Below are 13,662 nucleotides of genomic sequence, written 5' to 3' on the forward strand. Positions count from 1 at the left end.
TCCCACCAGAAAGGGCCTTGGTAATGTAATAAAAATGGAGAGAGCCAACAGGTTTCTGATGAATTGTACCCAAAATCTCTTGTATTTAAATTATGGAGTAACTAAAACTAAAAAAAAATAGCTCTTCCAAAATTAACTAAATATTGCGGCCGCTCAGTCTGAAACAGTTACTGATATTCACCAAACGTGTAAGCAAAGCCCCACAGTGACTTTGGAATACTACGTTATGACGAATGCTGATATGTAAACAAATTTTGAGAATGAAACCGTGGTCCACGTAGGCTGTATCGTATTTATTATCTTTGCGATCGGTCACTTTCAACATTGGATCATTTTTAAGCACGTATCTTAAGCCTCAAGCTTCATTTTAAATTGTAATACATCGTTAGTACCTTGGGACGGGTATACATCTTACTTCTGTGCGTATGTGGCACAAAAGCAATACAGTATTGTACCTGGTTACTTGTATTATCCAACGCAGTTTTCTGTTTGTGTCAGCGAATAGACGTAACCATGTACAATATTGTGTTGTTTTTGTGGCTCATACCCACAGAAGTGAGACGAATTGCCGTCCACATGGACTAACGATATATTATAATGATGCTTGAAGCCTAAGATCCGTGCTTGAAAATGAACCAAGGTTGAAATTGGCCAAGCACACAGATAATAAAAAGAATAGCTTCTACTTGGACCATGTTTCCATGCTCGAAACATGTTGAGGCTCTGGGCCTCCACAAAAATGAAATACGTATCTACAGATTCAACGTTATCCCGTGAGCTAAATACTTCACCAATGAAAGTTCATCTACTCTTTTGTAATTGGCCGTAGCCATTTGACGTAACAGAGGGTCGGTGTCGAAAGATAAAGCATTTGCAAAAACATAATACTTGCTATGGGAAGATATTTAGTAAAATATATTAATTTTAAGTTTTAAATATTTTGGAGCATGTTTCCATGCTCGAAACATGTTGAGGCTCTGGGCCTCCACAAAAATGAAATACGTATCTACAGATTCAACGTTATCCCGTGAGCTAAATACTTCACCAATGAAAGTTCATCTACTCTTTTGTAATTGGCCGTAGCCATTTGACGTAACAGAGGGTCGGTGTCGAAAGATAAAGCATTTGCAAAAACATAATACTCCATGCTCGAAACATGTTGAGGCTCTGGGCCTCCACAAAAATGAAATACGTATCTACAGATTCAACGTTATCCCGTGAGCTAAATACTTCACCAATGAAAGTTCATCTACTCTTTTGTAATTGGCCGTAGCCATTTGACGTAACAGAGGGTCGGTGTCGAAAGATAAAGCATTTGCAAAAACATAATACTTGCTATGGGAAGATATTTAGTAAAATATATTAATTTTAAGTTTTAAATATTTTGGAGTTGAACGTTAAAGTTAATTTACATTTTCGGGTTTCAGTTACACCAACAACAACAAGTTTTCTCTTTCTTATAAGAATTTATGCTCTTATGTTTAGAGACTTCAATCACATGGGGAGCCCTTTGTCGCCTGTGGTAGCTAATCTCTTTATGGAGGACTTTGAGGAGAAAGCACTTGAGTCTGCTGTTTTAAAGCCTACGGTCTTCTGGCGGTACGTAGATGATACTTTTGCTGTATGGCCTCATGGCAGACAGGAACTGGAGAAATTCCTTCATCACTTAAACTCATTACATGAGAACATCAAATTTACGATGGAGATTGAAAAAGAGGGCACTTTACCATTTCTAGACGTGCTAGTACGCCGTAAAAATGATGGGTCATTAGGACATTCTGTGTACAGGAAAGCGACTCACACAGATCTGTATCTCCAGGCGTCAAGCTGCCATCACCCAGCACAAACAGCCGGTGTTCTCAGTACCTTAATACATCGAGCGCATATAATATCGGATGATGAAAGCCTCCACGCAGAATTAGAACACTTGGAGAAGGTTTTCAAAGAGAATGGCTACACTTCTCGCCAAATAAGGAAGGCCATGCGCAACTATCATAACAAGAAGCAACGCACTGAGGACGCAGATGATGACTTTAAATCAACTGCGTTCCTTCCATACGCCGGGAATGTGTCGTCGAAAATAGGCCGATTACTGAAGAAAAATAAAATCAAGGTTATCTTTCGTCCACCAGCAAAGAACCGGGCCCTGGTTGGATCCGTTAAAGACGATTTACAACTGAAGAAGGCAGGCGTCTACAAAATTCCCTGTGAATGTGGCGCTGCATATATTGGCCAGACGACAAGAACTGTCCATGAACGATGTATAGAACATGAAAGATACACCCGTCTGCGGCAACCGTCAAAATCGGCAGTAGCAGAGCACTGTATTTCTTTGGGACATTCAATGGAATACAATGTAACAAAAATTTTATCCCCGGTTTCCGGTTTTTGGGATTCCGTAATCAAGGAATCAGTGGAAATACGTCTTGCCAATAATCTTATAAATCGTGACAACGGCTTTCAGCTGGATAAAAATTGGAATCCTGTTATTAAAATTATACAATCACAGCGGAATCGACAGTGTCATTCGATGCTCAATGACTAAATGAAACTTTATTTCCACCACCGAGGGCAGCACGTACAACTGGGCTATGCTGCGCATGTCAACATCTGACGCATGCGCTGTAGGATGCCAGTACATTTCACATGCGCGAGATTCGGCATAAATACCGCGACTGCACCTGGGCTCTTCAGTAGTTGTGTACTCACCTGATGATGGCCGGACGTCTCTGGGCCGAAATATCGTGGCAGAATGTCGACGGGATCCGGCTGCATACCCGGAAATTATTAGAAGAAGAAATACGCCGGGAAAACTTCAGAAGTCACACAGGAGAGTATTTTTTAGTCCGGGGTGATAGGTTACAATACAGCATTACCGGTCTATTGCGGTCTAACTGTGTTGGTGAGCCAGTAAATTTCCACTGTGCAGTGACTGCGTCACTGCAATTCACTTTGGAGGTGTGGCGGTGGGACTCGTGGTCCCGTACCACCCTCTGACGGTGATAGTACTACATGAGTCAGGCAAAATTTATTGCCTAACATGTGCAGGTGAAGGTGTGGCGGTGGGACTTATAGTCCCGTACCGTGGGTGTGTGGTGAGGAGAGTATTTTTTTTTTTTTTTTTTAAAAATGGACTTGTAGTCCGGGGTGATAGGTTACAATACAGCATCACCGGTCTATTGCGGTCTAACTGTGTTGGTGAGCCAGTAAATTTCCACTGTGCAGTGACTGCGTCACTGCAATTCACTTTGGAGGTGTGGCGGTGAGACTTGTAGTCCCGTACCACCCTCTAACAGTGATAGTACTACATGCGTCAGGCAGAATTTATTGCCTAACATGGACAGGTGAAGGTGTGGCGGTGGGACTTGTAGTCCCGTACCGTGGTGTGGAGTGAGGAGAGTATTTTTTTTTTTTTTTTTTAATGGACTTGTAGTCCTGGGTGATAGGTTACAATACAGCATCACCGGTCTATTGCGGTCTAACTGTGTTGGTGAGCCAGTAAATTTCCACTGTGCAGTGACTGCGTCACTGCAATTCACTTTGGAGGTGTGGCGGTGAGACTTGTAGTCCCGTACCACCCTCTAACAGTGATAGTACTACATGCGTCAGGCAGAATTTATTGCCTAACATGGACAGGTGAAGGTGTGGCGGTGGGACTTGTAGTCCCGTACCGTGGTGTGGAGTGAGGAGAGTATTTTTTTTTTTTTTTTTTAATGGACTTGTAGTCCTGGGTGATAGGTTACAATACAGCATCACCGGTCTATTGCGGTCTAACTGTGTTGGTGAGCCAGTAAATTTCCACTGTGCAGTGACTGCGTCACTGCAATTCACTTTGGAGGTGTGGCGGTGGGGCTCGTGGTCCCGTACCACCCTCTGACGGTGATAGTACTACATGAGTCAGGCAGAATTTATTGCCTAACATGTGCAGGTGAAGGTGTGGCGGTGGGACTTATAGTCCCGTACCGTGGGTGTGTGGTGAGGAGAGTATTTTTTTTTTTTTTTTTTAAAAATGGACTTGTAGTCCGGGGTGATAGGTTACAATACAGCATCACCGGTCTATTGCGGTCTAACTGTGTTGGTGAGCCAGTAAATTTCCACTGTGCAGTGACTGCGTCACTGCAATTCACTTTGGAGGTGTGGCGGTGAGACTTGTAGTCCCGTACCACCCTCTAACAGTGATAGTACTACATGCGTCAGGCAGAATTTATTGCCTAACATGGACAGGTGAAGGTGTGGCGGTGGGACTTGTAGTCCCGTACCGTGGTGTGGAGTGAGGAGAGTATTAACAACGTACTGTTTATTACCAAATTCTTTTTAAATGTGCCTGCGAGAGAAGACCTTCCTGTCATGCATAAAACCCGATGAATAATCACTTAGCTGAGGAAATCAGACTGTCCTTGTCACACACGGCCGGCCATAAACCGTAAGTTTAGTCCGCATAATGGTACTGGTGCTGCCACAGTCGTCTGGATAACGCCTATTCACCTATAGAAGCAGAAGGAATGTGTGACGTTTACACTCTCTTCGTTGATTGAAGTAGCTGTAGTCGGCGATGTACACCAGACGTGCTTCACCGAGCAAACACGTGATGTTTACTGACGCCACTGCTCTTCTTAATCATTTCTGGCAACAGTTCAAACTTAATGGATTTCGGATTAGCTTATGACAGGAAGCATTTCATGCATCCCAGCCCGCAAAGTACCTCAAAAACCGTCCACACGTCAAACACCTTGCTTCATAGTCCGAAAACTGAAATGTATGAATTATTACTTCGTGAATCTTGAGTCCGTGGGAAGAAGACAATTTTTTACGATAATGTCGCAACCTGTATTATGCACAGAAAGCATTCAACTTCAAATAATTATGTTTTTTTTCACTGTCCCGATCGGAAGTTTTCACCTTATTTGTTTATGACGCACAAAGTCACCAGTGCAAAATACTTCTATCGGAGGGTAAAAAATGAGAGAATGATTCCGTTTATTTAAATTAAAAGACAGACGAATGTGTGGTACCAGCTGCTTCAGTCTGGAACCGCGCGAACCGCTACGGTCGCAGGTTCGAATCCTGCCTAGGGCATGTATATGTGATGTCCTTAGGTTAATTAGTTTTAAGTAGTCCAAAGTTCTAGGGGACTGATGACCTGAGATGTTAAGTCCCATAGTGCTCAGAGCCATTTTGAACCTTAACTGTAACTCATTCACATCCACAAGTCTATCACTGTGTCGCTCATACCCAACCACTCCAACTTGCCCTTTCTCACATAGTTATTCGTCGCAACTCATCGTCATTATCTCTTTGTGTCTCTCTGTCGTCGTCCCCTGTGTCACGACCACAGTCCCCTTCGTTCTCTCCTACTACTACAGTCTCTTCTCACAGTCATCGCCTTCCTCTCCCTTCCTCTTACTGCAAATATCTCATTCCTCCCTGCCTAGTGCTGCTGTCTCTTCTCACTGTCACTGTCTCTCTCTTCCTGGTTGTCATTGACATATACTCTGTTTCTCATTATCACTGGCGCTCACCGCCTTCCACTTCCTCTTTCTCTTTGTTCCGAGCACGGGGCTCACAACCTGAACCACACGCCACTGTTAAGCACTAATGAAGGACTCTGTCCCTTACTTCGGTTGCACATAAGTCATTAAGGTCAATCCAACACATTTATTTCAAGTAACATAAATGAAGTTACATTTGAATCTGACATTAAACAGGAATAAAAAAAAGAAACAATTTTAATATCAGCTGATTTAGTGCGTGAAGCACGAGTTAAGCCAATAACCAGATAAACTAAACAATTCACCGTAATTCAAAAGAAAGGGAAAAACAAAATTCAATCAATACACCTCACTGACAAATATCTAAAAAAACCTTACAATACTACTCAAAAGAATACACTGAAGTGGGGAGTAGTCATTCACCCGACAGAACACTTCAAAATGAGTTCAATAACACAGCTGCGTGCCCCAGAAAACAGCAAGACATTAAATACACTTAATTTGACGAATAACAAATATTCATTAACATTACGCCACTCCTGTTTGAACTGCAGTGTCCCAAAGAAACAGGCGCTTATTCTGAAAGAACAATTTTTTTATATGTTTAAATTACAGCATTAAGGAACTCCAAAAGATGTCCAATCGACCGCCCCCCCCCCTTTTCAGTTGAGGCACAAATCTTTCCCCTTTTAGGCGGAGGCTGACCCAGAAACACAGAATGCCACAAAAACACAGTTTTGCTGTGAAATCTTACAGGATACCAGGAAGCAGTAACAGACAAGGGGTCGGCACCCACAAATAACACAGGCTAAGAGTCAGGCTGGGAGCACATCCTACGAGAACTTGTTCACACTATGCTCACCACAAACTGTAGACATTCCGGCCGAACATCCGCTTGCGGTGGCTGCCAGAAGGACGAAGCAACCAACAGGCCCACGCCGTGCTTCGCACACAGGCACCTCAATCTGTACAAACATTTAGGCCAACAGCAACTCCCAACTCCCCTCTCACTGCGAGGTTTGGCACAGTTTATATGAAATGCCTTCCAGGCTACCAGTAACTGTCGCAGGAGTTTCACGATTAGCAAACAGCCCCAGCGTAACAGACGTCACACAGGTGCTTACGCCCGAGCCACAACTCCGCCAGTCTCACTGGCCGCCCCAAACCGACTGCCTCTCGCCGTTCCGGGTGCCCCAGCCGATAACGCAAAGATGCTCATGCCCGGGGACGCGCCGAAGATAACAAGCCGATCGCTGATGATCGACCAGCGATCTGGCTCTCACTTCATTCCTCCCGCGCCCGCTCTGCGCAGGCACTGTCCCCATCATTCACTTCCTAGCACTGTTTTCTCACACTCAACTACGTTACACCGACACTGTGTTCCTCTCTCTCACAATGGCATTGTCTCCTTCGTTCTCGCTGTAACATAACCACTGTCTGTTATCTTCCAGTATTAATTATTTTTCCGTCTCTTTGCAACTGCAACTATCTTCTTCTCTCTCAGCACAAAAAAGTGCGAATATGTTCGGATGAGAAAATTTTTAAAGGTGCTGAGGAGGGCAGAATGGGATAGCTGGTATCCCACTTTTCAGTCAGAGTATTTTAATTTAAATAAACAGCAATGTGTTCTAATTTTCTGTGCTCCAATGGAGTATTTTTCCACCGGTTTCCTTCTTCTTCCTGCTGCAGTAGGGCATGTAACTCATACGAAAGAAAATGAATTGTTCAGTAAAATTTAGGTAGTTTACTTAAGTAAAACTGAAGTAGCCGAAAACTAATTTTACACTTCTGACAGAATTTTAAGTGCAAAAAATTTTTGCACGTCATTCAGAACTACAAAATGTTGTTTCCACATGACAATGGAGACACTTTACAGCACATTTCTCGGTAATACGTCACTTTATAAATTATGTTTTCTCCTAACACCGGATTTTACGTACGTATTTCACGTGTACAAGCAGGGTAACTTTGGAACTCTATATCTCGGAACAGATCTGGACTCGCATTCGCGAGGACGACGGTTCAAACCAGCGTGCGGCCATCCAGATTTAGGTTTTCCTTGACTTCCCTAAATCACTTCAGGCAAATTACGGGATGGTTCCTTTCAAAGGGCACGGCCGATTTCCTTCTCCATCCTTCCATAATCCGAGCTTGTGCTCCAATGACCTAGTTGTCGACGGGACATTAAACACTAATCTCCTCCTCCTCCTCCTCGTTCTCGGAACAGATAAATATCGGAAGAAAATTTTCAAGGTTGTTCGAGATGGGGATTTTAGGAACATATTGTAGACGTTTGCAGCCATCTGAGGTGCACAGCAGTCTCAGAATCCTCGGCTGGATTTTGGTCCGCTGGTAAATATAGCAAAAAGCCGCTTTTGTGGGGTTTTCCGAGGAACTAATGGTGCCTCCTTATGTCCCACCAAGCTCACCGTAGACCACATAAAATGCAAAAAGAACCAACCGATTTGCTCCATTTGCCCAAAGAGGGGGAAGTGTGTAATACTCAGACTTTGACCATGTACTGTAAGGTAGTGACACTAAGACGATCCTTGTTGTTAGATATCCAAATGGTCCCTAGCTCAAAGACTGTACAAAACGCTTGACCTTACCTTCTTATCACCAACAGAACCCGAGGCATGAGAACTGGAAAATCCCGTTTTCAATCGCGGTGTTTTAGAACACACTAGGTACGCATGCTGTCACATATATACCGATAATGGAACCACTGTAATCTGTATGTTAAAAAGATGTCACAATGCAGTCGCTTTTTGAGACGACAGTACACGATGTGAGAGTACTATAATAAGGTTAGATTTGAAAATTGTGAAAGCATCGAAACGGTTCGTGTTGTGCGCACCGAAAACCTTCCACACCATAGAGAGTTGACTCCGCTGACTGCACATCATATTTTCAAGCATATTGTTCGTGGTGCTAGTGCACGACATGGATCACTGTAACGCGATCAGTTTTTAGCTTAATCGTTTGTGGTATGTACCGAAACCGCATACGTAACACCAAAACGATAGTCTCAGAACCGCTGCCTCGAACACATCACTCCCTAGCAGAAGTGTGACACGACAATCAATCTCTCACTCACCATCAAACACGTTTGTTAATACATAACGACACATTCTTAAAACTCGATTTCTCTTGCAGAATATTTTACAAATTAGAGTGTTCGAACCCTTAAGGAACATTACAATTTTATGATAGTATGTTAGTAGAAATGCCTTAAACCACATATTAATAAATGCGTGACTACACAATACCAGAGAAAAGGGAAAAATAGCAATTTCATAAATAGCAACTACAGGATGGGGTGTATGCAGGAACAAAATTACAAAATCGCTATGTTACAGATGCCGACAGTAAGCATCACGAGAGGACAATACTTCATTGTATGGTGGTAAGTGATTCTGTTACCGGAAGGGGATCGTGCTTCGAAAAGAAAGTACATATGTTCAGTGCAGAGTGCTGTATAAGAATACTAGACCTTCTTTCTATCTCTGTCGATTAAAAATAGTGCAGTTGGGCCTATATCTGACTGGAACGGAAGATCGACAACGTCATTGTTTGGAGACCAGTGACAGAGTCGCTCTCAGCACAGCTTGCAGAAGAATTACTGAAGGATACTTTAAGTAACCGGTAGTGCATCTCAGGGCCGCTTTGTATTTTGTTCAAATACACATTAATGACTGAACACGGTGTGTGTTCGGTCATTACGTCTCCCAAAAATTCGTTGCCGACTTCGCTCTTCCAGTCGTTGAATATTCTGAAAAAAATAGTGATGAATACTTATGCATGCCTCAATTCGATGAAAGGAAGTATTCTATAAATGTTAACAGTAGAACATGTGCCACACACACACACACACACACACACACACACACACACACACACACACACACACACACAAGTTTGATCTTATTTCATGCCAGCTGAATAATATATTTCTTGTACATCAATTGCGATCTCTTAATTCATTTAAGTCTTTGTTTTCAAACATTTCTAGAATAACGACATATTTTTAAAATTGTAAAAAATCCGAACTTTTATTCTTAAAAATGCTCACTGGAAGGAGTTAACTTAACATGGATTGGCATTGACTTACCACTGTTTACTTGATGAGCGAGTTAACGAGAACATTACTGTGGAACGTCTCAAAAACACGAATTTAAAAGGTTCGAACTGTTTTAGTTTATGATACTAAGATATGCACTACTAACGTTTGCGATAATGAACTATAACAACTTCAAAAATTACATTGTGATTCAACACAATATAAATTAAAATTTTTATCACGTTGCTACAGCAAGGATGCCACTGGACGTATTTGCCGTCAGCCTGTCATGTAAATTCTCATTTTAAGCGGACTGCACACTGCTCACAGTGAGACATTGCAAGGTAACTTTTTGCTAACTTGATGAGAATGCATTTAAGAAGAAAATTTCGTTGTAGAAGGGACACATTCTGACAAAGAGAGTCCACTTCCCTAAGCTCACAGGCGTTAAAGAAAGTTTGACAAATTCATTATGGCCTTGCAAGAATTACAAGGATAGCTTTATACAGGTTTTGAGAACACTGTCAGTCTCACATTGTTTTTGAGCTGTTTTCGAGGCCGTTTGCCATTTCAGTTGAAAGCCCCCCCTACGCTTGTGCAGATGTAACTGATTGACCTTTGAGATAACTCCAGTTTTAATAAAAAATCTTTTAACGTTAAAACAGCCCAGGACGTCTACATTGATTTATTCAGATAGATTTCTCAAGTTTCCATAATGAGGTTGCAAAAATGCTACAGAAATTTGATCGACACTATTGTGTGAAAGACCTTTTTCGATTATGAAACGCAATAAGTCACGATAATGTGGCAACTTGAGTGTGAAATTCTGTGAAATTATATGTGTCTGCCTTTATGCTGACAGTTTGTACCAGACAAAAATTACATATTACGGTATTTTGGTAATTTTTACTTATGGACTGTCTGACAGCAACTGAATAAAACACAGTTTTAGTGCCATACGCGTTTCACCTTTATTTGACGGTCGACAACAGAAACAAAAACATTGCATTAAAACAAGCGTTCAGTGCATAGTGCTGTGGAATGTCGAAAAAACCGCAAATTGGTGACATAAGAAGAAGAACAACACCAAAAATGCAACAGGTGCGTAATATGTAAGAAATTGTCCACGCAACCTGCCACTGATGATGCCTTGCAGAAAATAAAGGCGAAACGCGTATGGCACTAGAATTGTGTTTTATTCAGTTGCTGTTAGACGGTCCATAAGTAAAAATTATCAATATACCGTAATATTACACGCAACTGAGGAAGACAGGACTACAAAAGTAGAAAAAAATTACATATGTCTTCAGTACACCAAAAATAATTAATACAGAAAACTTGTTTTGTTTGCGACCTGTGTTATTAAAAAATGGGAAATATAAAACTAAGTCGTTTGCGGCACATTCCCTGCTTTCGCGCTCAGACAGTGTGGCGTGGTGGTGGTGGGAAATGTAAAGCGAGGCTGAGCGCCTCGCCACTCGGGCCTGGGCATGGCCTGCGAGCCGAAATCTTGACCTCCCCTGCCTTAGGGAACAGCGAGAACTGCTGGACAAGAGGAGGGCTGCGATGTTTACAGACACTGCTGCGTCAGTGGACATGCCCATGGCACCAGCGGCGACCTCTTCAGGAGCAAGCTGAGGCAGTAGTATGAAGCCCAAGTATCGCTCACGCTGGGTGGGGATTCCGAATGACTATCGAAAACTAAAGTTTGCACTAGTATCCACAACTGAAAAAATGCACGGGAGAGGAATCTCCCCACTGTTCCACAGCTTTTTGATAACAACAAGCATTCGAGCATTCACCAGGTACCCCGACTTTACAGTGGCATGTTTATTAAAAATTTCTGCCATTGGTTGTCAAGCCCGCTTGACTGAGTGTAATCATTGGAAAGGTTCTCACTAGGGAGAAGTTACTCAACATCATTCTAACAGTAGCTCTCTACAGAATGTCAGTTACAGAACAATGTCGTACAGAGATTCATTTGTTCTGACCTAACTGCAGTTAAGCCGTGGACAAGGAAAGAACTGGTTATAATCACCAGAACGATCCCCACCATCACAGAAATGAATATTTTCCAGCCGGACTGGCACACTGGCCATGTGCTTGACACATGGCTCGATTAACTCACTACTCGACAACCACAGCTACTCCAGACGTACTAGACTTCTCTACAATTGGATACGCCAACAAGCTCATTACCTCCCTCCGAAATAACAATGCTAGATTTTCAGTTTCCTGTGGGGGGGGGGGGGGGAGGGGGGCGGGGACCTGGGTTCGCTTCCCCAGTAATGTCAGGATTTTTTCAGTGGTTAACTCTGTCCACCTTCGTATCTGAGTGGTGAGTGCGTCTGACTGCCGTGACGGGCGGGAGGGGGGGAATGGGGACCTGGGTTCGCTTCCCCAGTACTGTCAGGGTTTTAATCAGCAGCGGTTCGAATGCCAAGAAACCTGATATCAACCAAGAGTCCGGTGTGCTAACCACATCAGATAACGCCATTGGCGTAGGTCGACACAGCGGTCGGTCGAGCTCAAGTGGCTCGTCAGGGCCGGAATACGGAACTTGCTTTAACTTCCCTTACTGGTGAGTACTAAGATCAGACATTTCTAAACGCTTTGCTACTTTTATACTGTATGGTTTAGTCCTATGGACTGTATCATAAATTTTTTGTATCTAGTAGTGTATAAGTGGGGAACCAATGTCTTATGAAATTGCTGAGAAACGTGATAAAAATTGGATAGGTGCATATCCGATGCATCACTCTCTATTTATGCAAAAATGTCCTTTTATGACGTGTACGTTTTGACTAACGGGTAGCTACAGTCAGGAACCAAGCGACCGCTACGGTCGCAGGTTCGAATCCTGCCTCGGGAATGGATGTGTATGTTGTCCTTAGGTTAGTTAGGTTTAATTAGTTCTAAGGTCTAGGCGACTGATGACCTCAGAAGTTAAGTCGCATAGTGCTCAGAGTCATTTGAACCATTCTAACGGGTAAATATACTGGTGCATGTGCCAGTGTTCCATTCTAGTGTCGTTGATTATGATGTTTCGTTTGGTTGGGCGCTCAACTGCGCGGTCATCAGCGCCCAAATTCTAGTGACGTATTACTGTTCTAATGCACACGTGTTTTTTAGGATTCTTCCGTTTCGTGAAAAGCGCAACTTAGGCGTAACGCTTATCCAGCCCACCAGTGCTTAGATGAGTGTGGATAATCACCTGAAAACGACAGAGTGAGACTTAACAACAGAACCGACTCGAAACGATCTAGCCGGCCAGAGTGGCCGAGCAGTCCTAGGCGCTACAGTCTGGAACCGCGCGAACGCTGCGGTCGCAGGTTCGAATCCTGCCTCGGGCATGGATGTGTGTGGTGTCCTTAGGTTTAAGTAGTTCTAAGTTCTAGGGTACAGATGACCTCAGAAGTTGAGTCCCATAGTGCTCAGAGCCATTTGAGCCATGTTTTTGAAACGACCTAGTTTCGAATCACATCTGCTCAGTGAGAAATGGTCCTCACAGCAAGCTTGGTCCTCACCTGGCGGTGACACCAACGGCGGGCTGGGCAGCTTTGAGCGGCTGATGATTGAGGGCATCAGCCGGTAAGGAGATGAGTGGGATGCGAGGCGACGGCAAAGGCGTACCGCAAGCATCGCACGCGACTGTACTGTACTCTACAAGCGCTATTCACATTCCGTGGGAAGCAGAATCTAATGAGGTAACAGCAGTCGTAGAAGAATAAATAGCGTAATGTTTACTTTTCTCAAATCAACGATGAACAAAACGTAATCAATGTATCACTACAATCTGCTGACCGGATACGTCGACTCCTTGGATTTTAGTTGGGAGATTTAAATATCTGAAGCTGTTCGCTCATACTGTAACTTCCGAAACTAAGAGTATTTCCCCGAAAACCCTTGTAAGGTTCCGAAACCTGATCCATTCGATCATCTCGTAACCAGACAATGCAATAAGTGGCACAAACATCGATGGGTGGGCTTCCACAAACTTGGGAAAGCCAATAGGTTAGGAGCTTGACAGAATGCTGAGGATAAATTAAGTCATAATATTTTTCTGGAGATACTCATAACTGGCAGCAGTTAACAGGCTCCATCTGAATCTAC

Source organism: Schistocerca cancellata, chromosome 8 (genome assembly GCF_023864275.1).
Source record: "Schistocerca cancellata isolate TAMUIC-IGC-003103 chromosome 8, iqSchCanc2.1, whole genome shotgun sequence".
NCBI classification, from domain to species: Eukaryota; Metazoa; Arthropoda; class Insecta; order Orthoptera; family Acrididae; genus Schistocerca; species Schistocerca cancellata.